Below are 25,552 nucleotides of genomic sequence, written 5' to 3' on the forward strand. Positions count from 1 at the left end.
TTCTTGTTTATGGAGATAGGACTGTAATTATATGAACTTTCCTCTTATGACTGCTTTTGCCATGTCCCAAAAGTTTTGATATATTGTAGCATCATCATTCATTTCTATGTATCTCTTGATCTCTTTTTATTACTTCTCTGACCCGGATATTCTTCAGTCACATGTTGTTTAATCTCCATGTATCTGTGGTTCTTCCTGCTTTCTTTTCGCAGTTGATCTCTAGTTTCAAAGCATTATAATTGGACAATATGGTTGGTATAATTTCAACCTTCTTATATTTATTGAGGGTATCTCTGTGTCCCAGTATGTGGTCGCTTCTTGAGAATGTTCCATGTGCACTAGAGAAGAATGTATAAGCAGCTGTTTTGGGATGGAAGGCTCTGTAAATGTCAATTATGTCCAGTTTGTCTAATGTGTCATTTAGGGATGTTATTTCCTTTTCGATTTTCTTTTTGGATGATCTGTCCATATCCTTCAGTGGGGTATTTAGGTCTTGTACTATGATAGAGTTTTGGTCTGTTTCTCTCTTTAGTTCTGTTAATAATTGCTTTACATATTTCAGGGCTCCCTGATTGAGAGCATTGATATTAACAAGTGTTATGTCTTCTTGGTGCATGATTCCCTTTATCATTATGAAGTGTCCCTCAGAATCTTTCTTTACCTTTTTTATTTTGAAGTCTATTTCGTCCGATATTAGAACCACTACTCCCGCTTTTCTCTGAATGCCATTTGCGGAATTTTTTTTTTATATATATATTTGTGGAATATCATTTTCCATCCTTTCACTTTGAGTCTATATTTGTCTTTGGAGCTGATATGTGCCTCCTGGAGGCAGTATATGGTTGGGTTTTGTTTTTTGATCCAATCTGCAATTCTGTGCCTTTTTGTGGGTGAGTTCAATTCATTTACATTTAGAGTAATTATTGAAATATGAGGTTTTCCTATAACCATTTTATCTTTTGCTTTCTGGTAGCTCGATGTTTCCATTGTTTCCTTGTCCTTGTGTGTCTTTTTTTATTTTGGTTGGGTTTTGTGGGTTTTCCCTCTGGTCCTTCTTGCTTTATGTTATATACTTCAGTTCTGAATCTTTGGCGTGTTGGCGTGTGGTTACCAATACAAATATGTAAAGGTTATATATGTGTGTGTATGTGTGTGTGTGTGCGCGCGCGCATAAATATATATATATGTGCGTGTGTGTGTGTATATATGTATATATATGTATTCCATTTTCTTCTGCATATATTTTATCTCCATTCCTCTTTGTGAATTTGGATCTTTGAATCCTCTCCTTTTGTCATTGTTGTCTCAATTTGTCCCTCAGTATGCTGAACGTTCATTACTATCTTGCAATAGCAAATCTCTTCTTATCGTTTATGCTTATAATGCCCTAAGGGTTGCACTCTTCTGCTTCTATCTGCCTGCTAGCTATTATTAATTACTTCTATTAACTAGAAATTACTAGTTATGTTTTGTTTTTGTTTTTTTTATCATTTTGTTTTAGGTGACCTGACCCCTTTCAGTATTTCCTGTAATGCAGGCCTCGTAGTGAAGAATTCTCTAAGTTTTTGAATGTTTGGAAAGGACTTTATTTCTCCTTCATATTTAAAGGAGAGCTTAGATGGATACATTACTCTTGGCTGGTAGTTCCTTTCATTTAATAGTATGAATATTTGATTCCACTCCTTTCTGGCTGTAAGGTTTGCAGTGGGAAGTCTGACGATAATCTAATGGGTTTTCTCTTATAGGTTACCGTCTTCTTTTCCCTGGCTGCCCTGAGAATTTTTATCGTTGATTTTTGATAACTTAATATAATGTGTCTTGGAGAATGGGTTGAGATAATTGGGTAGTCTGTTGACTTCTTGAATTCCAAGTCCTAGTTCATTCCTTAGATTTCGGAAATTCTCATCCACTATTTTTCTAAAATGCTCTCTAATCCCTCCTCCTTTTCCTCCCCTTCAAGAATGCCCATTATTTTTATGTTTCCTCTCCCAAAGGTATAGCTAGTTCTTGCATTTCTCTTTCATTATTTTTCATTCTTTGTTTTCTCTCTTCTCCTTATGATTTATTTCTAGATTTCTGTCTTCGATATCATTGATTCTTTCCTCCATTTGGTCGACTCTATTTCCCAAGCTTGCTATTTCATTATTCATTTATTTCGGTGTGTTCTTCATCTCTATAAGTTCTATTTGGTTCTTTTTGAGGGTTTCAGTCTCCTGGCTAAAGAACTCATTCTGCTGGTATAGTTGTTTTTCCAACTCCTGGAATTGTTGATATGAATTATTTGGACCTGAGTTTTTTTTTTTCAGAAGTACCATCCTGAATTCTCTGTCATTTAAGTCGCATATTTCTATGTCTGTAAGCTCATTTTCTGGAGATTTTTCTCTTTCTTTCTGAGTTGCCTTGTCACCTTGGTGGTTCATGGTGTTTAATGGACTATTTCTCTGCCTGGGCATTAATGGAAGTGTATTCTGCTTTTTTCCAGAAAGATTATATAAAGCTCTCTCGTTAGCCTGTTACAAAAAAGATTTTCCTTTGGTTTCCAGTAGGTGGCATCTAAGCCTCTTGGATCTCTGCTTTATATAAAGCCTTAATAATGCCTTTTTTTCTTATAGATATTTAATCCTGCTCTCTCCCTCAGTCTCATTCCCTGTCAGTGTTAGCGACAGTTTCGTTAGCATTTGCTCAGATTCCTGTGAGGCTCTGCGACGTGCAGTCTTGTAGGATATGGGTGACGGGCCCTCTGGGTTGGAGAATGGGGCTGCGGCTCAGCCTCATGTTTTCCAACCATGGCTGATAATAATCAACTGTTGTTTCTCTGCCATCCCCACTACTCTGCTTTCTGCCCTGATCGCTGGGCACTGCCTTCGGCTACGGGAAGCTCACAGCTCTCCCAGTCAGGGTATTCAGGGAACGCGCTGCACTTTTTCCCCTCTCTCTCCTTCTACAGGGAGCTCCAGCTACAAGAGGCAGCTTCTTTGTTTCTCCCAGTCTATCGCCCAACTCCCAGGATTCTGACATGTAGTAGCTCTTTTGTGTAGATCCCATGCTCGGATGTGCTAGTGCACAGTTTGGGTGTTTTTTGTTGAGTTTTAGATGTTTAACTTACTGTTGTTTCCAGAGGAGAAATCCGGAGACATGTCTCACTCTGCCATGTTTCTGACGTCACTGCTACACAATATTTTTTATTGCTTCTCCAATGCCTTGACTCTTCTTTCACACAAACTCCCACAATTACACCTACTTCATACCCAAATGAAATCTATAAAAACTGTTGTACATCTGGGAAGAAGGCAGTTTCTCAGCATTTGAAATATTCAACTCATTATTCCAAAATATTTAAGAGGTGAACCATGGTCTTTTCTCTTATAATAACAAAGGTAACTGAATCTATGAAAATTACAAGTGGGAATCCTAATCTTAAACAATGGAAAATGTTCATATCATAAACGATTTATAAGGACACATAGTTTTCCTGCTCCTCCACCATCAACAGAACCAAAGAAGCTCAGGAAAGCAGAAGTAGGGGAATAAGAGGAAACCTTTTCCCCTAAAGCTAGGAAAAGTATCTACCTAATATGTATGAAGCTATAAATATACTGGAAAGCTAATATCTTTAATTTCTAAATGTAACATTTCTACCATACTTTGTTTACTTTATTCAACGAACACATTTTACCTACTATGTTCCAGGCATTATTTTAAGCACTTTTCAAATATTAGCTGATCAAAAACCCTTTGAGGTGAGTACCATCATTACCCCCATTTTACAGATGAGAACACTAAGGTATAGAGAAATAAAGTAATTTTGCCAATAATTACACAGCTATTAAGTGGCAGAGATGAGATTTAATCCCAGGCTCTCTGGGTCCAGAATCCATGTTCTTTAACCAGAAGACAATGCTAACTCTCAAAAAGTCACATGCTCATGAAAACTCTTAGAGTTAAATATTTAATTAAAATCTGCTAAACAAATTAAGAGGGAAAAAATGGAGATGGCAAAAAGTAAAACACCTATTAATAGTTCCAACACATCACTATACTTCCCACCACCTTTTTTCCTTGTTCACAGAGGGGTTTTTGTTTTTCCTTTAATTAAGACTCATCAGACATGATTTTCTAGTAAATGAAAGACTTTAAGACATTAGTCTCAGAATTTTTAGAAGAGTTAAAATTAATTGAACACATTGTATGTCAAACACTTAATTTGCTTGTTATATATTCTTATTGCATCTCATGAACCCACAAAGTAGGTACCGTATTACCCCCATTTTACAAATGAAGAAACTGAAGCACAATTAAGAAACTAACTTAAGATCATATAGGTAGGATGCAGGTGAGCCAGAATTCAAATTCAAGCAGTTTGACTCAACTAGAATTCCTGATACTCCTGGAGATTAGGATTATGAGCTATTTAAAAGTGATCACATTTTTACAGTTTCATTATTTGTTTGGCTAAGCCTAAAATGAGGATGATACTATACAGATTTATTTTATTTTGTCCCAACTCTGACTTAGACAACTAAAGTTTTTATACCTTAAGTTTTCTTGGAAAAGCTAAAAAACTCTTCACATTTTATTTTATAAGAGCCAAGTATCTTATGTAATTCCTTCATTCAACAACCATTTGAGTATCTGTTACATGCTACAGACCAAGTTTTAGTAGTACTAGTAGTAGCAGTAGCAGTAGTAATAGTAGAAGACAGTCTTTGCACCTAAGACAGAGTCTCTTTTCAGTCAGCATATAAATATGCTCGAGTTTCTCACAATAAATATAACACACCAGTACATAGAAACAGATAACAGCTTTGTCAATCATTCGGTGGTAGAACCGAGAATGGAATTCTGATATTCTTTGCCCCATATACTATAAAATAGATAAATCCCTTATTTTTCTTACAGTTCCTAAAGAGTGACTGAAAAATAATTACTCAGTAGGTACTATTTGCCTGTCTCATGCTATATCACCTCTACCAGTTGGCAATAAAAGCCTATCCATTTTTAGTGCAAGGAATTGAAATTAAAATCTTTTTACTAAAATCTTGGTTTACTAGGTTCCATGTTTAAGTTACTTTTAAAGTTCCATAATTGTATTTTGGGTATGTCTTTAATAACCAAATAATAAATATAAATGTCTAAGACCATTCACGAAAGAAGCAATCAAAAAATAAGCATGTTTACAAATAGTAAGGCCACTTGTTTGATTTTTACATACAAACATTTTGTTTTAAGCAGTATTGAGCTGAATCCAGTTGATTGTGGAAAGGTTAGCAGACAAAAAAAGTCAAGTACAGGAGAAATCCTCCAACCAGTTCACTGAGGCTTAATTGATAGCCAATAATTATAGGCACAATTACCAACCCAAGACCTTATAATGGCAGGGGACCAAGAGCCAAAGCAATCAAAGAAACCTTGGTCAATATACAGAGAAGCTTCTGCCTATTACTAATTATCAGTGTGTGCATGAAACCTTGATAAGTTTCTTGACTGACACATGCTTACATCAGTGTTTATGGCACATTTTGAACTCATTTCTTATGTCCAATGTCCCTTACAAGCTTCTCTAGTATGTTATACTTGTATCATTATCTGATATTTGCTATTCCACTGCTACTCTCTTTTTCTGTCTGTAATCTGTCTCATCTGAAATTGTAAATTTGTGGAGGAAGGGAGCAATGTTAACTCCCCAAACAGCATGGTGCCCTGCAAATATTAGGAACTGAGTTAGTGTTTGTTAAGGATAAATATGAAATCCACCCTATAGCCACACCCTAATCATTATGATTTTGCAGAACTGCTCCTCCTAATCTCTCTGACTGGACCGTCCCTAGGGTCATTCCTTGAACCTCTTCTTGTTCTGCATTTATCTATACTGACAACTTCTAAGTATATCCAACCTAGACCATTCTCTGAACTCCAGATTCATTTGTTCAATAGCTGACTTAACGTTTCCATTAGCATGTCTATTAGACATCTCAAAAACTTAGTTCCTGAAATCTCAGAAACCTGGGCTGCCTACAGTATACCATTTATGTTAATGACAACTCCATCCTCCTAGTGCCTTGAGCCAAAACTGTTGAAGTCATTTTTGACTCCTCTCTTTTCACATTCCACATCCAATCCATCAGCAAACCTACTTATATCAAAACATGTCCAGTTAAGAGTCAGAGATGTCAGTATAAGTGCATTCCTATTTTTATACACAAAAATATAGGTGTGAATACATAGGTCAGTACACATACATTTATTTCCTAGCTCTGCCCTAAGAGCACCTAGCTTCAGTAACACTACAGTAGCAACAAGCACACCTAGCATCCAGATCTTAAACCTCAAAATACCATTCTCCAATAAAAGGAACCAGGGTTTCTTGGAAAAATGAGTAGAGCTGGGGCAGGAAAAGTACAAGATGAGCCTGAAGCATCTAATAGTGTCAGAGACTAAAGAAGTGCACATGTACACACACAAAGGATAGGAACATGTCAAAAAGCCACAGAAGTCACCCTAAAAGAGCTCTCAATGGCCAAAGCTAGAATAATTTGAGAAAAAAAAAAATGATAACACTGAATTATAAACCTAAGAATAAGTATCCATAAATTGGAACTGATGTAAAATGATTAAAACAGATAGATGAGAAGGGAATTTCTTACAGAATTCCAATTAATAAAAGAAACAAGAATGAGGGAAATAAAAAAATACCTTTAGAATACCATAGCAGTAATTACTGCAGGCAAGATCTACTGACGAATGCTAAAATTAGTAAACTGAAACAGGATACTGGCAAAGCCTCAAAGTATCTCCCTCCAAATATTTACCAATTACTGGGGTGGTTTTAATATATATTCATAAATTCTTTGATACTCATCCCTCCAGGAAGTGGAGTTTAATTCCCCTCCCCTTGAGTGTAGGCTGGACTTAGTGACTTGCTTCTAAAGAAAAGAGTATGGAAAGAATAAAATAGTACTTTTCCAGTGGAGAAACCTGGCAGAAACCACCTTAACAAAGAGACCACCAGTGATGTCATTTTTGTATCATGTAGCTCCTACAGGGCGAGACAAGAACACTTCACTTCAGTGGTAGTCTTCCCCTAAAACCATAATCCCAGGTTAGTCATGAGAAAATATCAGACAAACCCAAATTGAGGAATACCCTACCAAATACCTAACCAGTACTCTTTGAAAGTATCAAGGTCGGGTCTACGGCCATGCTATCCTGAACAAGCTCCATCCCATCTGATTTCAGAAGCTAAACAGGGTCAGGCCTGGTTAGTACTTTGATGGAAGACCACCTAGGAAGACCAGGTGCTGTAGGCGTAAGAAATAAAAAATAAGGGCTTGTAAGTGACAAGTTCCTTGCAATCTGTGAGGTCAACAAAGGGTTGCCGCATCTAAAAATAATAATAATAATAAAATAAAGTATTAAGGTCATTAAAAGAGAAGGAAAAACCAAGAAACTGTCATACATTAGAAGAGACAAAGACTGGACAAGTAAAAGCAACGTGGTATCCTGGTTTGGATAATGGAATGGAAAAAGAATATTAGTGGGGGAAAAAATGGTGAAATACAAATAAAATCTGGAGTCTGGTTGAAGCAATGTATCAATGTTAATTTTTTACCTTGGTAAAATATACCACCCGTTATGTTAAGACATTAACATTAAGGGAAACAGGGTGAAAGATATATGGCAGTGGTTCTTAATAGGAGCAATTTTGCCCCACAGGAATCATTTGGCAATGTCTGGAGATTTTCTGATTGTTACAACCTGATGGATGGTACTGGCACCCAGTGGATAAAGGCCAAGGATACTACTTAACATTCTCTGGCACAGGGGAATCCCCACAACAAAGGATTATCCAGCCCAAAAAGGTCAGTAGTGCTGAGGTTGAGAAACACTGGCATAAGGAAATTCTTATTCTATCTTTGCAATTTTTCTGTAAATCTTAAATTGCATCAAAACAAAAAGTTAAAAATATACATCCAAGTCCAATCATTTTTCATCAATACCCTGGTGTAAGACACCACTATCTCTCAATCGGAATTTTTTTTTTTTTTATGACATTGGTTAACAAAATCCAGTAAGTTTCAGCTGTACACTTTAACAATAAGGCATACATACACACACACACACACACATACACACACACACATATATATACACACACTTACAGTGTAAATATATATATGTGTGTATATATGTGTGTGTGTATATATATATACACACATATATATATACATATATATACATATGACAAACCACTTACCTCCCATAGTTAGATTTCTGCCAATTGGATTTTTAAAGAGCCTCCTAACTGGTCTTGCTTTTACTCATTGCCTCCTTAGACTACTTTTAACACAGTAGCCAGAGTGAACTTTTTATTTAAAGTGTAAATCTGATCATGTCACTCTTTTGCTCAAAACCCTGTAATGGTTCCCATCTCAGAAAGTAAACACCCAAGTCTTTACAATGGCCTACAGGCTCTTATCTAATCTGGAACCAGTTATCTCTCTGACCTTACCACTTCTACTCTTCTATTCACACTAGTTTCAGTGACCGTGGCCTCCTAAAGTTCTGGGAAAATACCAAACACACCTCTGCTTTAGGGCCAATGCAAAATGTTTCTTCTGTGCCCCCTTACCCGCTTCAAGTCTTTGCTCACTTCTCACCAAGTCCTTCCCAGGCATCCTCTTTAAAACTGCACATACTCCTTGACATACCTGTCCCTCTTGTCTGCTTAACTATTCTCTACAGCATTCATCTAATATACTACAGCAGTACCTTTCTGTTTTTGTTTAATGTCTGTCTCATCTTCTTCAGCTCTAAGAGGGCAGGAATTTTTGTGTTTCACTACTGTAACCTCTGCACCTAGAACAGTGACTGGCACATATTAATGCTCACCAAACATTTGTTAAATGAATGATACACCTCTGAAGTCCTAAATTAAATATCCTAGTGTCTTTCTAGCACCTTTTATCATCACTGCATTTTCTCTCTTATTTCCTTACTTAAAGAAAATGTGGTTTTGAGAAGTAAGAATGGGCTTTGGATTCTGACTCTATCATTTGATAGTGTGTGTCTTTGGACATGTTATTTAACCTCTCTAATCCTCACTCAATTTCTTCATCAAAGGAGAATGGATAAAGGAAAGACTATAAGGTTAATAACCTTGTAGCTTTAGTGTTACAATTAGAAATAAGGTAGTAAAATGTCTAGCACATAGTAACTGCTCTATAAATAAAAACTAATATTACTGCTCTTTCCTCATTAGCTAGCTCTTCAGTTTCACACTGACCTCTAGCCTTTCATTCCCATCATTTTCTTCCAATTGAATCACCCTTCCAAGCTTCCTGCTTATGATCCAGGCTAGATTCCACAGTTCATTTCAGTCACAATCGACATCATTAATTCTCTCATGCACTGTTCGTCAGATATCTCTACCAAATCGACATCTGCAAAGCAATGGATAACAGCCTGGGCCCTGGAATTAAAGGAGCAGTATTTGAAACCAAGCTGTTCATCTTACAATCAAGGAGAGTAAGAGTATCTACTTTATGAGTTCTAATGAGTTTCTTCAGCTATACCCAGAGTGATCACTGCTGGAAGAAAATCAAACAATGCAAATTGATATTCCTACAAATCCAAGGTCTGGTACAACCTCAAATGGATCCTCAGTGCTGCCTAACAATCATTTTTTAATTTTCCTAATCATGTGTCTGTCAATATGTCTGCGCCCATGCCTCTGCTCCCCTCCCCATTCCCTTCGAAGCTGTTACAAACTCACATATTCTTTTTAAGACTCCCTATTCCACCATGTTCCCCTTCATTCCTAGCAGGTACTCAAAAATGATAGAAGACACACCCTCAACTCATTCTCCCTCCTGCCCTTCAGATAAACTTATTTACACTGCCTCCAACTTCACTTCCTTCAATTCTGCTCACTAGAAAAGGAAAACTACCTCCTACCCAAGGCCAATTTCTCTACCTAGGCATTGGATCCCACCCATCCCCTTCTGCAGCCTCCAAATTCTTGGCTCCACCTATTATCTCTCTTTCCTCCCAACCTTTTTTCCCACCCTCCCCCTTTCAATTTCTCTCCATTGGCTCTTTCCAATCCCATATAAATGTGCTCCAAATCTCTTAAATTAAAAAAAAAGGGATTGTAAAATACTTTAAATTCTCTGCATCTCTCTCCTCCAGATCTTTTCTTCAGTCTTTGGTTGAAAACACTGTTAGCTACACTTCTAGTTTGTTATTCATTCTTCAATCCCCTCAATGCATTACAATATAGCTAACCCTCTAGCTGAAGTTACAAATGACAGCTTAATCATCAAGTCTGAAAAATTTTATTCAGTCTTTATCTTACTTGGCCTTTTCATGGCAGGATACAATGTTGACCTCACCTTGTCCTTAAAATATTATTCTCCTCCAGTTTCCTGACAAATCTTTCCTCTTTTTCCTTTTATCTTTGGTCTGTCTGGCACAGATGGTTGGCTTCTCTTCAGCTGCCTACCCCATTCAGTAGCCACTTCAGAAATGTGGAAATCATCCTAAATCTTCAATTTTGGTAACCTCCATAATCTGATTATTTATCCTGGCCTGTTGATAATACTTTCTAAATCTTTCATATGTCCACCCCCTCTTCTACATCCTTTATCATTTCTCTCCATAAATGGCTTCCTAACTGGTCTTGCTTCCAGTTTTGCCCTTCTCTAATTCAGCATTCAGTTTGCTGCCAACATGAGAGATCTAAAATACTAATCTGATTCTATCATGGCATTTCCCCTGCCCCGCCCCCCCAAACCCTCACAGCCTTTGAGATAAAGTTAAAGCTCCTTAACTTGATTCACGAGCCATCGGTGATTTGGTTTCTTACCACTCCATTGGCCTGTTTTAAAAATTGTGCTGTCCACCTGTGGCTATTCAGCACCTTGTACTTGAATGACTAGTGCTCAATAGATATGACTATTCCAAACTGAGATATGATATAAATGTAACTGAATATTTGGAATAGATATGACTATTCCAAACTGAGATATGGTATAAATGTAAAATACATACCAGCTTCTAAAGACTTAGAATAAAAAAGCAAATATCAGAGTTCTAGTCAATATGATGGAATAGGAAAATGCTATGCTTGCCTCCTCCCATGAACATATTAAAATTACAACTAAATTGTAGAATAACCAACCTGGAAAACCATATGAAGACTAGCTAGACAGAAGTCTTATAACTAAGAATATAAACAAGAATCTATGTCTAGACTGGTAGGAGGGGTGGAGACATGAAACAAGCTGGTCCCATACACACATGTGGCAGTTGTGAATCGGGAGGGATAGCACAGCTAGAAAAGAAAGGTCCCCTCTGAGGAGCAAAGGGTCCTAGACGCACATTGGGCTCCCTAGCCTTAAGCACCAGTGCTGGGGAAGAAGATCCACAACATCTGGCTATTAAGTGGTTATTCAGTCCCCTGGGTGAGATAAAGGACTGCTGGAAACCCAGGCATCCTCTTAAAGGGCTGCACACAGACTCACTCCCAGGAACTCTCCCTGGGCTCCAGGAGAGGGACAGCGGCTCAGGAGGCACCAGAAACATACAGGGAAAGACTGAGTTGTTTGGCTTCACGGCCAGGGCTGGAAGAACAGCCACTGTTGTCCCTGTATTGAGTCCTCCTCCCACACAGCCTACAAGCAGGTACCATCTTTCCTATGTTGGACCCTCCCTCTACACAGCCAAATTTGAATCTGCATTGGTCTGGTGAACTCTACTCCCTCCACTCTGGTGACTCTCTGCAACCCTGCACCACCTACAACCCTGCACCACCTAACTCACCTACCATCTGAGGCTCCTTCAGCAGCAGAAAGCCAGCATTGGTTCCAGAAAACTGCAATATTTTTTGAACAACTCTGGTGAGTCTGCAGGCCTCAGGCAGGTGGGGTCTGGCTTTGGTATATTCTGCGCCACACAAGTGCTCACCACTGGTGCCAAGTTTGAATATTCATTAACTGAATATTCATTAACTTGGTGAACACCACTAGTCAGCCCACCCTGGTGACTCCCTGAGACTCCACCTCATCCAACTCACATACCACACGTCACATACCATACGAGGCTCTTTCAGCGGCAGAGCCTTTTGCTGAGTTGCCACAGGCCCAGTACAGGTGGCAGTAAGCCTTGGTTCACAGTAGAGCTTCTACGTTCCTCCAGGGCCAGCACAGGCAGCAACCAACTGCACATAGCCTTGTAGCTCCTAACATGTAGCCCCAGGCTGACCTTGGCCTGCATGGGGAGCCACTCCCAAGAAACCCCAGAACCAATAGTCAGTGGCCAGCTACAGACAACAAAAAAACACCATCCAATTAGTCCCACAAAAGGCACACACAAAGGGTGGTCTCAGCAGGCACCAAAGCCACTGCAGTAAATCCCACTCAGTGGGGTCAGGCCCCGTATAGAAGCTTATTGCTGTATTCATGGCTAATCTTCACAGCCAGTCAGCCTGAGGATCAATTCTACCTACTGATGTGCCAACAGTAATCAAGGCTCAACTACAACAGGAGAGCACGCACGACCCACAAAAGGGACACTGCTAGAGTACCCATCTCAAATGATCAGAGAAACTGTGCCACTGGTCCCCAAGGGCACATACTACATAAGACCACCCTACCAAGACTGGGAGATGTAACAAATCAACTTAATACATAAAAACAAAGACAGAGAGGCAACCAAAAAGGAAACAAACCAAGAGAAAACAAATAAACATGTTCCAAATAAAAGAACTGCATAAAACTTCAGTAAAAGAACTACACAAAATGGAAGCAAACAATCTACCAGATATAGAGTTCAAAACACTAGTTGTAAGGATGTTCGGGGAACTTAAGTGAGAACTTCAACAAAGTGATAATAAGCACAAAAAAGGACACACAAACCACAAAAACAATCAGAAATGAAAACTATAATAACTGAAATGAAAAATACACTACAAGGAATCAACAACAGATTAGATGAAGCAGAAAATCAAATCAGCGATTTTATGAGGCCATCATTACCCTAATTCCAAAACCAGACAAAAACATTACTGAAAAAAAAAAAATACAAGCCAATATACCTGATGAGCAGAGATGCAGAAATTTTTAACAGAATATTAGCAAACCAAATTCAGCAGTACATTAAAAAGGTCATACACCATGACTAAGTACACTATGTTCCTGGGATGCAAGGTTGGTTCAATCCAGAAATCAATTAACGTAATATACCACATTAACAAAATGAAGGATAAAAAATCATATGATCATATCAATAGGTGCAAAAAAGCATCTGACAATGTCCAGCATCCATTTATGATAAAACTCTCTGCAATGTGGGAATACAGTGAACATACCTCAACATAATAAAGGGCATATATGACAAACCCACAGCTAACATCATACTCAATGCTGAAGGGCTAAAAGCATTTTCCTTAAGAGCAGGGACAAGACAAACATGTCCACTTTCACCATTTTTATTCAATCTAGTATTGGAAGTCCTAGTCATAGCAATCAGACAAGAAAAAACAAAAGGCATCCAAATTGGAAAGGAAGAAGTAAAACTGTTATTATTTGCAGATGACATACTATAGAGAACTCTAAAGATTCCACCAAAAAAAAAACTATTATAATGGATAAATGAACTCAGTAAAGTAGCAGGATACAAAATTAATATTCAGAAATGGGTTAAATTCTTATACACTAAAAATCAATTATCAAAGAGGAAAGGAAAACAACTGCATTTATAACTGTATCAAAAAAGAAAATACCAAGGAATAAATTTAACCAAGGACGTAAAAAAAAAAAAAAAAAAAAAAAATCGAAGAAGATATAAATAAATGGAAGCATATACTGTGCTCATGGACAGGAATAAGTGACATCGTTAAAATGGCCTTTCTACCCAAAAAATTTATAGATTCAATGCAATCCCTATCAAAATACCAATGGCATTTGTCACAGAACTAGAACAAATAATCCTAAAATTTATATGGAACTACAAAAGACCCAACCAAATAGCCACAGCAATCTTAAGAAGAACAAAGTTGAAAGTATCATGCCAACTATACTGCAAGATTATCGTAATCAAAACGGCATGGTATTGGCATAAAAACAGACACATAGATCAACAGAACAGAGCACCCAGAAGTAAATCCACACCTCTATGATCAATTAATCTACAATAATGGTGGCAAGAATATACAATGGGATAAAGACAGTCTCTTCAACAAATGGTGTTGGGGAAAACTGGACAGATTCATGCAAAAAAATAAAAGTGAACCACTTTCTTACACCACAAACTCAAAATGGATTAAAGCCTTAAATGTAAGACCTGAAACCATAAAACTCCTAGAAGAAAACATAGGCAATAAACTCTGACATTGCTTTTAGTAATTTTTTTGGCTACATCTCCTCAGGCAATAGAAAAATTAAAAAATGGGACACTAATGGATTTTTGCAAAGGAAACCATCAACCAAACAAAAAGACAACCTACTGAACAGGAGAATATATTCACCAATGATACATCAGACAGACAGATTATGTGTGTGTGTGTGTGTGTGTGTGTGTGTGTGTGTGTGTATCCAAGATATATAAAGAATTCATACAACTTAACACCAAAAGAACTGAAAATCCAATTAAAAATTAGTAGAGGACCTGAATAGAGATTTCTCCAAAGAGGACATACAGATAGCCAGCAGACATATGAAAAGATGCTCAATGTCACTACTCATCAGAAAAAGGCAAATTAAAACCACAATGAGATAGCACTTCATACCTGTTGAAATAGCTATCACCAATAAATCAACAAACAACACGTGTTGACAAGGATGTGGAGAAAAGGGAAGTCTTGTGTACTGTTGGTAGGATTGCAAGTTGGTGCAGCCACTATGGAAAACAGAAGCAGACTCATAGACACAGAGAACAAACTGATGGTTGCCATATGGGAGGGGGATTAGAGGGTTGGGTGAAAAAAATTAAGAGATTAAGAAGTACAAATTGGTAGTTACAAAACAGTCAAGAAGAAATAGTCAATAGGAAATATAGTCAATAATAATGTAATAACTAAGTATAATGCCAGGAGGATACTAGACTAATTGGGGAGATGACTTCATAAATTAACTGTCTAAACACTATGCTGTACATCTGAAACTAATATAAAATAATATTGAATGTCAACTGTAATTGAAAACTAAAAAAAAATAAAATAAAAAGTAAAGCAAATATCAAATATAAAAATGTTTTTATAGATTATGTTGAAATATTTTTGATATATCAAGTTAAATAAAATATAGTATTAAAACTAATTTCATTTTCCTTTTTTAATGTGGTTACTAGAAAAATTTTAAATACATATATGACTTACATTTGTGGCTTGTTTTATATTTTTACAGGATGGTGCTGGTCTATAAATGTCTTTTCCCTCTTTCTGAACCTAGATAATTCTTATTTTTGAAAATTAGCTTAGGTAACCCACTAAGATATATTTCAGGACACTCCTCTGCCCCCAAGATCCTACCCAGGTCTTAGTCAACTATCCCTCCTTCTCTGTGCTTCCATACATAAGAATCTGCTTATACCTGTTACATAGCATACCACATTGTAATTGTTGATTATCAGCTATCATCTCCTAAACTGCACACTCCTTGAAAAAAGCGGTATCATTCTACATATACTCGACGTACCATCATGCCTACCTCTTAAAAGGCACTCAAAATATCTGTCAAACAGATGTGAACTATCTATATTCCTGGCCTGATACTTCGAAGAATTTCTTCGAAGAAAACAAATCATCAATGAAGGAGCCTAGACTTTCTCAGGAGCTCTCTAGTAATGAAAAGACTGGGATGGTGATAGGGAGTAAAAATTACAGTAAAGAGAACAGTAATGAGAAAATAGAGTTCATCACGCACGCTTGCCTCCTACAGTGAAAAAGGTATTTGCAGCAGTGATATGGAGCCCTGAACTCACACTTGGCATGCCAGGGGCCACAGCTTGGTTTCTAAATTACTTAAAATGCCCATCCAACAAAAAGAGTATGATTTGGCAAGCTTCGACACAAACAGCTAGAGCTCAGCACCTGTTCCATTTAAACGGCACATCATTAAAGTTAAAAACAACAAATCTCTTTCATGAATGCTAATCTCATGATGCTTCACCACGGAGCAATTTTGAAGAGTTATATGAAATGTGCCAGAGCATGAATTTATGGCTGATGCTTATTTGGCAAATATGATTGACACTGCTAGAGGTTGAAAAACATGTATGCAAATAAGCAAATAAAAGTTTTTAAGCTCTAAGACTTAAATATTTACATTAGCATAAAAGTACAAAGATAAATGTTTATGAGTACACATATAACACATCCAGGAACAATTTTTCAATGTGATTGTCAGGAACAGTTATGAAGTGACATTATTTCTTTACAGGCCTCAGGGTAGACGTTTAAAAATAAATTCTGACAGAATGTTAATGGGGCACGAAAATTATCGAGGAAGTTTCTGTGTAGTATCACTAGGTAAAATAAACAGTCACAGTATCATAGTAGTTCAAAACAATCTTATCTTTTCCTTTCACCAAAACATTTTTCTTCCCATCCTGGAACCCAGCCAAACATAATGTCAGCCCCTAAATGGAGGGTACAGGGTGGAGAGAAGGACTACATATCAAAAAGCCTTCAATAATTTGACATTTTTTCCCACATAACATAGTCATGTTAGTCTCCAAAATAAAGACATGATAAAATATTTCCTCCTCCTCCCCTTGACAGCTATGGAAAGATGTTTGTTTTTTCACATAGTTTGTGAATTGGTCATAGGCAAACTCACTAGCAATGGTATGAATTCTGCTTCCTTTGTTAACTGTTAATCTCTGGGCTGAGGCTATAACTCCATGTTTGAAGCCAAGAAAATGTACTATAACTGCCATTACAGTTTACTAAACGAGTCACCAAAGAGAAGTGCCAGGCACTTCAGAAAGTAATTAAGGTAGTCAGTAAACAGCTATCTAAAAATGCTCTTAGATTACAGAAGCCATCAAGAAGCGAGACTGCTCATGGAAAGTTTTACCCTTGTGGATAATTCATGTTTTTCACTTCCATACTGCAGAGAGCAATATACATTCTCCGACTACACACGGTACTACATCATTTCATTTATAAGGAAAAAAGACGTTGTGGCTAAACAAAAATCAGTAAGTAGTCCCCAAAACAGAATCCTCAAGGCAATCCCAATTCAGGTGAAAAGCTGTTGACACACGTCATCCAATGACCTAAAAAGTAGTCTTTTACGTAAGTCTCCAAATATTTAATTCAATGTATACTCATCACATTTAACAGAAGCAAAAGAAAAATGTATTAGGTTTTCTACAGCAAGGCCGATAAAGATGAAACCTAGTTTTTCTTTAACTTGTCACTAACGCCAGCCTTCCAATAAAACTCCATTCCGCAGCTCTCCAATTCCTAAACTTAGATCTTAAAAATAACAACGGGTTACAAGAAAGTAACATTTAAAGGTGGGAGGGCTCCTCTTTCCTGTTGCTCTCAGCAGACTTTAACGTCGTCAAAGGACGAAAAACGAAATCAAACTCTCAGATGGGTGGCGCAGGAGACGGAGACAGGATAGGGAAAGGGGTTCAGACGTTGAGTCCTCATCACGGAAGGTAAGAAAAGTTGCAAGAATGGACGAGTCAAAGGAGAAACAAACTGACCAGCCGAGCAAACCAGCCCGTTAGGGGGCTCACAAGCCGCAGCCCGAAGAGAGCGGGCAAAGAGCCACAGACTAGGCTGAGCTGGTACTCCAGGGACTGGAGCGGGATGTTCGTGTAGACCTAGAGGGAGCGAGAAGAGACCTTCTTGCTCCAGTCTCTTTGCTCCCAGCACTTCCAGCCTTCACTTTCCCCACCATCCTCCCAGCCACGCCCGGGGACGTCTCTAGCTGCCAGGTCCCGACTTTCTCTCCTCGGGGGCGGGAAGGGGGGAGGGCGCTGAGCTACTGGGGCCGCTGCTGCCGACGCAGGAGAGGGGGAGAGAAGGCGCGCAGTGCCGGCGGGCCCCGGAGGCGCAGAGGCGCGGGGACGGCCAAGGCCGGAGAGCCCGGGCCGGGATGGCCGCCCGAGCCCCCGCGGCGGCGCTAACCAGACTCCGCGGCGCCCTTCCCGGATTTCTTCGGGTTAGCGCCCTCAACTCACCGGGACCCTGGTCCCACAAGCCGGCGCGAGAAGAGAAGGGGAAGGAGAGGACGCAGGCAGCCCTGCCCCCGTTACCTGAGAGGCGAACACGCCGCCGCAGCAACCACCATCACCGGCCTTCCAGCCCTCTTTCCGGTCGCCGTGGCCACCGCCGCGGAGCTACTGACACTAACAACAACTATTCGCTGTTGCTGAGTCCACCGCGCGCTCCCGGCTGCCCGCCCAGCCCACCAGCCTACCAGCCTTCACCCAGCCCCACGACTGCCTCTTCGCGCGCGCGCGCGCTCGGCGTCGCGCTCCATAAGGAACGCGCACGCGCACAGGCCCTCGACCCAATACCCTGTCGCGTCTCAGTCCCGCAGAAGGAGCCACCGTGAGGGCCCTCCTCTCACGTTACTACCCTAATAGAATGAATCCTAGAAGGCCCCTTATTGGCTGAGGAGAGTGTGGCCAATATGGAGGGCGGGACGACCAGAACCTTAGGCTGCCCTGAAGCAAAATTTCGGTTCGAGTAAGTTCCAGTGGTAAAGGGAAATGAAATATTGGCCCATTTGGTGCCGGAGCCCCTTAAGTCAGCTTGTCGACGAATAGAATATTTGTGTTTTCAAGGACTCCAATATATATAGTAATTGCCAATTTAAGTCCTAATACTTTCTGCAGGCCTTAGCGATTAAAAAAACTACATCTCCCAGAAACCTTCACGAAAATGAGTCTCGCCTTGCGTAGTCACGTAGTCCTTCGTCACTTTTGAACAAAATAATCCCTCCATTTTTCTGAAGGTATCGGGTGTAATATTTCATTTTTCTGCTCGCCAAAACAATTTTAAATGTTAGTGCAATAAGAGAAGTTGCCTATGGGAAGATGGTTAAGCGATTAGATAAAGAGAAAGAAAGGACATCATAATAAAGTACTGCGGAGGAATTTTTGTCAACCTGTGAGACAACGGAGTGAGAAGAGTGAATGCGATTGAGAGGGGCTTAAAGAATTGTCTTCTGTGTAGGCGACATTCTTTAGCCGTAGGCCCCTGCCTACGCGTATCGTCAGAAGGTCAGTAAGCAAGGCGAGCTGGGGGGTGGCCACAGTGGAGGTGCCCCTCACCCTTTAAAGACCGTCGCTCTTTTGCTGTTCTTAATTGGTTTGTCTCGATTTGAGGCCGACTGAATGGGGGCACCTTACTTCCGGTTGGGGGAGGGGAGGAAGGCTTCCTGGAGGGAACGGGGCGGGGAAACAACTCACTTCCTATGCGGGTGATGGTTTGGGGGTGCCCAGTCCACTTCCTGTGCCGCGAGGGCTTGAAAACGTGAAGCTTGGTGCCATTTGAACAGACCGTATTTTAAAGGTTTGGCATTGTGTTTTATGAGAACAGTTAAGGTTATTCCACCAATTTGTGCTAATCTCCCGCCTTCAGTAAAAATTTGTGTTTTGTTTCAATGTGTAAGATGGAAAATTTTCTCCCCGAAAAAATTTTGTTAATGCATTCTTCAAAGAATTCGAAACCCTTGTTAAAATTCTCTATTCATTTCTGCAAGACGACATACTTTCTTGTGTGACTCATAATTGCCCTCCTCTGTTCCCCTACTCAAGTCCAACCTTCACCGAGTGAGATACAGTGTTCTCTGCCTTGACACGCTACAGGTACTTATTTTCAAGTAGGTTTATTACAGGACTCTATATATGATGTAAATTATGAGGCATGTTCAGCTTACCAGAATGGAAGTGTCATACTGAGGTGCTCAAATACTTATTACTTTAACTGATATGATTACTATCTTAAACTTCTTAGACTTTCATTTTAGCCTACAGATTCTGCCCTGTGCCTAAGAACAACTTCCTGAGTCTTAAAAATTCTTACATGTAACATGTAGCATTTGCGAAAGTTAGAGACTTTAGTACATTTTCCCCTGTAGTTTAATTTTATATCGATTCAAAAATGGTATCTTCTTCGTGTTTTTAAAGCATCGTACAAGGATCAAGAGGTTCAGCTCAGATTTTAAGTGGGAGGGGGGGAATTGGCTCACGAAGGACAAAAGATGAAGAAGAATTTCTATTTTTCCTGCATTCTCTGTTTTGTAAGAAACTGTATAAAGTAGTAATAAACACTCAACAATTTTGATTCCTTGGCTTCTGTTTTCAAGTACCATGGTATTTGGGTTAGGTGAGTGTGTAGTGAAGGAATCAATCTATTTGGAGCTTATGAAATCTCCACAATTTTAATTTTAGAATATCTATCAAGTGAACTGTAATGTCTTTAATGGATTTTTAAGAGACTAAAGCCTATGTTTTTTTCTTTGGAATTGTTACATAATCTATCCTCAGAATTTGCAATTATTTTAATTTTAGTTCTTTTAAAAAGTTATTTGGTTCAGAGTTTAATAAAAATATGTTTTAAAAAATGTTACAGTAAAGGGAAAAAATATATGTTTTAACCTTCTGTAGACACAAAAGAGCTGTCTAAGACCCTAAAATCAATGAGTTCATCTTTTCAAAGACTACAAAATTTATGCAGTAGTTGAAAAGGCGAGACAAAATACTGTCTGTTAGAAGATTAGGGACATGTAGACTACCTCAAGCAAGAATTGATTAAAGAGAAGGTGTTCACTGTCTTCATTATAGCGTAATATAAAAGAAAATACGATATTCTGACAAACTAAACTATTAAACTATAGTATTAGGAATTACTGAAGTAAATAAAGATTGTGGAACTAAGTGGAAAAGACAAAAATCAGTTAATATAATATTGGTTGAGAAACAATAATATTGCCTTTTGGAAAGCAAAGGAATTTATTAAATTAGTTTCTCTTGCTATTCATGGAAGAAATGCAATGAGAAAAATAAAAATTTCTGCAGCTGAAAGACTTGAACAGCCTGAAGAACTGTCTGTTCGGAAGAAAGCAATATGTAAAGTACATATCTGAGAGAAAATGGTTTGTGATAAGTGGCAGTTACTCATTGGTGCAATCAAAAAAGAAATATTAGACAAGTTGTGAAAAAAGTCCATGGAACCTGTTTTTATTCTCTTTAAGTGTTTCTGTAGAGAGGCTTACTGCCTCCGAAGGGCTTTTACTTTTCTTAAGGATTTTTTTTGCAGTTTTCTTTGCATGTTCTAATAGAAGTATACCATCAAAATTAGAAAAATGCTTTTCTAAGTGTGCTCTTGTTATATCCTTGAATAACAAGAATTTGAGATTTTCATTCCATTATTTGCCATCTGTAATAAAGAACTTATCCATTTTGTGAAGTATTTAGATTAGATAACCGTTTTCTTTTCCAAAAGCTGTCATTGGATACAGTGCTCACAGCAGTTTGAAATATTAAAACAGATCAAAATTCTGAATTTCATCTCACTGAAATTTGATTAACCACAAAGTGCTAGATACCATGTATAATGCAAAAGTATCTTTTCATTCTTTGGTCTACCATTTTTTTATAAAATCTTGATACTGTTTTACAGCTGTTGCTTTCTTTGTTTAGTAGTTTTTGTCATGAGGTTGAGTGTTAAAGAGAGTATGCTAACCATTTAAATGGTTTTAAACTTACTACTGTGCTGTCTTTATATTTCAGAACCTCAAGACTATTCATTATCCCTTACATGACTTTTCATTATTTCAGCAAAAGTTTATTGAATGCCTGTTGTGTGCTAATCACTGTTCTAGGAACTTGGAATATATCAATGAATACAAATATTCATAGTTTCTTGGAGATTATTCTCTTGTTTCCAAATTAAAATTATAATTTTGTTCCCTTGGTATTATGATCATTGTCCAGTTTGGATCAAGAAGCAGCCCTAAACTTGGTCTCTCTTGATCTGGATCTCTAAGCCATTCTAACCCCAGTTTTGAATATTTCAACCTAATTTTTTTCTAGAGCATACAAGCCCATCCGTTAAATATTCAGCCCTTTTCATTGACACATGCATTGTGATTCTACCGTTCCAGACTCTTTTTATGGCAAAAACAAATTAAAGTGAACAATGGGGAAAATAACAGCATCAGACAGGCCTGGGTTCAAAACTTGACATTTTGCTAACTAAGCTTACTAGCTTGGCAATCTTAAGCAATTTACTTGACCTCTGAGCCTTAGTTACCATAAACCTAAACATGGTTGTTGGGTAGATCAAGGATATTATATGTAAATCACCAGGCCCAATACCTATTGTTAGGAGCTTAATGAATACTATTATTTTCTCCGCAGTCTTGCTTCTGCTAGTCTAGCTATTGGGACTTGCCCACACGTCTGTCTTAGGGTACAGTAGTAAAAGAATAGGATAAGGTATAGGATTATTTAAATTCTATCATTCCCTTATAGCATGCTCACTTAGTTGTCAAGATTTTATTTCTTGTTTCTCGTGGGAAGGAGAGATAACTAATTTCCATGGTCACTTTAGAAAATATACATAATAGAAAGATTTGAAGCAAAGGTTAGGGAATCACTAGGGTAATTTGAATTGTTATAGGAAGACTTTCAAACCATTCTTCTAAACCTATTAAATGCTAAGCCTACCATTCAAGATTCTTCACACTATGATCATATCTCATTACTTACCTTTCCACAACTGAATAACTATTGGTCTCTGAAAAAAAATTCTATACTGTATTGAAAAAAATTCTGTACTGTATACAGGTTTTCTCTCTTTGTTCATGCTAGCTATCCTCTGCCTGAAATACTTTCTCTTTTCCTAGGAATCCCTATCAATCAAATGCCACTTTCTTTGAGGCTCTTTCCTAAGTACTACATTCAACTTCAAGAAGTATTTCCTGATGTCTATCTTCTCTTTCCACTCTCAAGCATATATGCTGTGTTCATTGAACCTCCGTTTTGTACTTTTCTTATGGTATCTAACATCCAGTGCTGCTTTTATGGTCGCTTGTTATTGTTATTGCATATAGAGTTTATGTACTTACATAAAAAGCTTTAGATTATCTTATTCTTATTTGTGCCTCCTGTCATACCTGGCACAATGCAGTTCACATCATAAGTAGTAAATATTTCTGGAGTTGAACTAGCACTTGGGATAAAGTGAAACTAATCAGTAAGTTTTATCTAATATTTATGCTCACCATTAAGCACAGTGAACAGCATACAATACTCAAATATCTGCCAAATGAAAGAGTGAATAAGTCATCATTTTCTCATTTGTGGGCATCTTACGGTGTCAATATGTCAATGAGTGTGTATTAAATACCTACTATATGATCTGAAATATGAGAGCTGATCCTTGCCCTCAGTTTAACTGGAAAGAAGTTATCATTGATGTAGACTCTGAAGACTGCAGGTGTTTTGAGTAAAGATGGGGTGGATAGGTTAGTATAAAGCTGTTTGCATTGTGAGAGATATCTCAGGCTATTTGAACTCGGAAACAGAATAGATTTCGATATCAAGAGATGCTTAAATTGCAGTTTCGCTCCTGGGTGTGTATACCCAAGAGAATTTGAAAGTGCGTTCACACAAAAACTTTTACGTCAATGTTTATAGCAGGATTATTCATAAGAGCTAAAAAGTAGAAACAAACCCAATGTCCATCAATTGATGAATGAATAAATAAAGTGTACTATAGCCGTACAATGGAATATTATTCGGCCATAAAAAGGAATGTAATGATACATGCTATAATATGGATGAACCCTGGAAATATTACCCTAAAGTGAAAGGAACCACAAAAGGCTATATACTGCATGATGCCATTTATTTGAGATGTCTAGAAAAGGCACATTCATAGAGACAGAAAGTATATTGGTTGCCAAGGACTGGAGATGGGAAGTGACTGCTAATGGGTGTGAAGTTTTTTGGAGGAGTAATGAAAATGTTCCAGCAATAGATAGTTGTGATAGTTGCACAACCTTGTTACTAAAATACTTGATATAACACTATACTAAAAACCACTGAATTGTACACTAAAGAAGTGAATTTTATGGTACATGAATTATATCTCAAAAAAAGAGGAAGGGAGAGATTTAAACTTAAAAAATAAAAACTTTTGGATGGGGCTAGAAGAAGAAAGCAAGATATATGAAAGCAAGAAGGTGGCAATTCTTCCTCAGATCCTAGAGGGAAGGAAATATAAGTGACTAGGTATAGGGCTAGAGGTATATTGAGGATCAGGTGAAGATGAATATGAAGGTTTCTGGGTATCATGTCTTAAAGAAGCAGGCAGTTAGGTGAATGTTTAGAATAAAGGGGTGTTAACAAAGGAGAAAGACATCTTAGGATCTTGAAGGAAGCTTCAGATTTCTTTTTGATTAGGTCAAGGATATAGTGTGTGGTCAACTTGGTTTCTATGTGACAGTCAGCTGAGTTCAGAGGGCAAAAGCATCATAAGGTAAGGCAGTCTGATAGCAATCAACAATGAAGTTACTAAAAAAGATGGGAGAAAAGAGACTAGAGAAAATTTGATTCTAGTTTGATTCTAAAACTACCCCCAGATGATGAAAATAGATAAATCTTAATGGGAAGGATCAAAGGGCAGTATTTTGAGAAGTTTATACAAATAAAGGTATTCATTGGAAGAAATACTTGAGTACCTTTTATGCGCCAGGCACTATTAAATAAAACTATAACTATTTTTCTTATTTGAATTCTTTCTTAGGATAATGTCTTATGAGTGGGATATTGATTCAAAGAGTATGGGCATTTTACAGTTCTCTGTATAAAAACTATATTATTTCCCTAAAAGTTTGTACTAATTTTTTATGTCACTAGTAATGCATGAGTGTGTTGTTTTTACCACAGTTTCACCAGCAAATTTTGGGCTAATTGAATAGGCATAAGATCATTCTTCATATTGGTTATTGCTTCTAATATAAGGATTTCTATACCACAGCACTGGCATTTCTTGGAGCATGAAGGAGTTCAAAGCCTTTATATTGGCTTCACAATCTGAAAGGATATGGATGTTTAAGGACCCTAGAAATCAAACCAGCCTCTAATTTGAACCAGCTCAAAAACTACTTTTATTCAGTGATGCTCTCATTTTCTAAATGATATTCACAATTATACCACATTTAGCCATAATTCTAATTCCCATTTGACTAACTTAATTCTAATAATTTGGTGTTGTAGATATTAACTAACTTTATTTTGCTTATGATAAAATTGAAGTTTAGAGAGGTTAGGTCACGTGCCCAAAGTCACTTAACCAGTAAGTGATAGAGAAAGGATTTGAATACCTCTTAGGCCAGTGATCACTCTCATACTCCATGACCCCTGAGTGTCACTACTAAAATTTACTGGGAGCTAATGGAAACTGGAAGAGTAATCTGAAATAGAACTTGGTAATTAGGTACTTACTTACCTGTGTACATAATAAAGCAGTTAAATTTTTTTTTTTTTTTTTTTTTTTTTGAGGCTTTAGAATATTAAC

The 25,552-nt window shown here is 37.9% G+C and overlaps 2 protein-coding genes and 1 pseudogene across 13 annotated transcripts in view; 2 read left to right on the forward strand and 1 right to left on the reverse strand.

Moving 5' to 3' along the window:
- Positions 1 to 18,506, reverse strand: part of PEAK1 (pseudopodium enriched atypical kinase 1) — a 254,328-nt gene extending 235,822 nt beyond the window's left edge. For all 10 annotated transcript variants that reach the window (XM_025040364.1, XM_025040363.1, XM_015597708.2 and 7 more), the window contains exon 1: positions 18,271 to 18,506. The gene's annotated coding sequence lies outside the window, so the exon portion shown is untranslated. The remainder of the gene's footprint in view (positions 1 to 18,270) is intronic.
- LOC112471764 lies at positions 7,189 to 7,307 on the forward strand (annotated as a pseudogene).
- Positions 18,507 to 18,918: 412 nt separating the features above from the next.
- HMG20A (high mobility group 20A) overlaps positions 18,919 to 25,552 on the forward strand; it is a 77,631-nt gene continuing 70,997 nt past the window's right edge. The window contains exon 1 of one of the 3 annotated variants that reach the window (XM_006922591.3): positions 18,919 to 19,242. The gene's annotated coding sequence lies outside the window, so the exon portion shown is untranslated. Of the gene's footprint in view, positions 19,243 to 19,432; positions 19,535 to 19,645; positions 19,831 to 25,552 lie in introns of those variants that run through there. The other 2 variants (XM_006922592.3, XM_025040365.1) reach the window with 2 other exon arrangements.

The sequence above is a fragment of the Pteropus alecto genome, unplaced genomic scaffold, assembly GCF_000325575.1.
Source record: "Pteropus alecto unplaced genomic scaffold, ASM32557v1 scaffold38, whole genome shotgun sequence".
Lineage (NCBI taxonomy): Eukaryota > Metazoa > Chordata > Mammalia > Chiroptera > Pteropodidae > Pteropus > Pteropus alecto.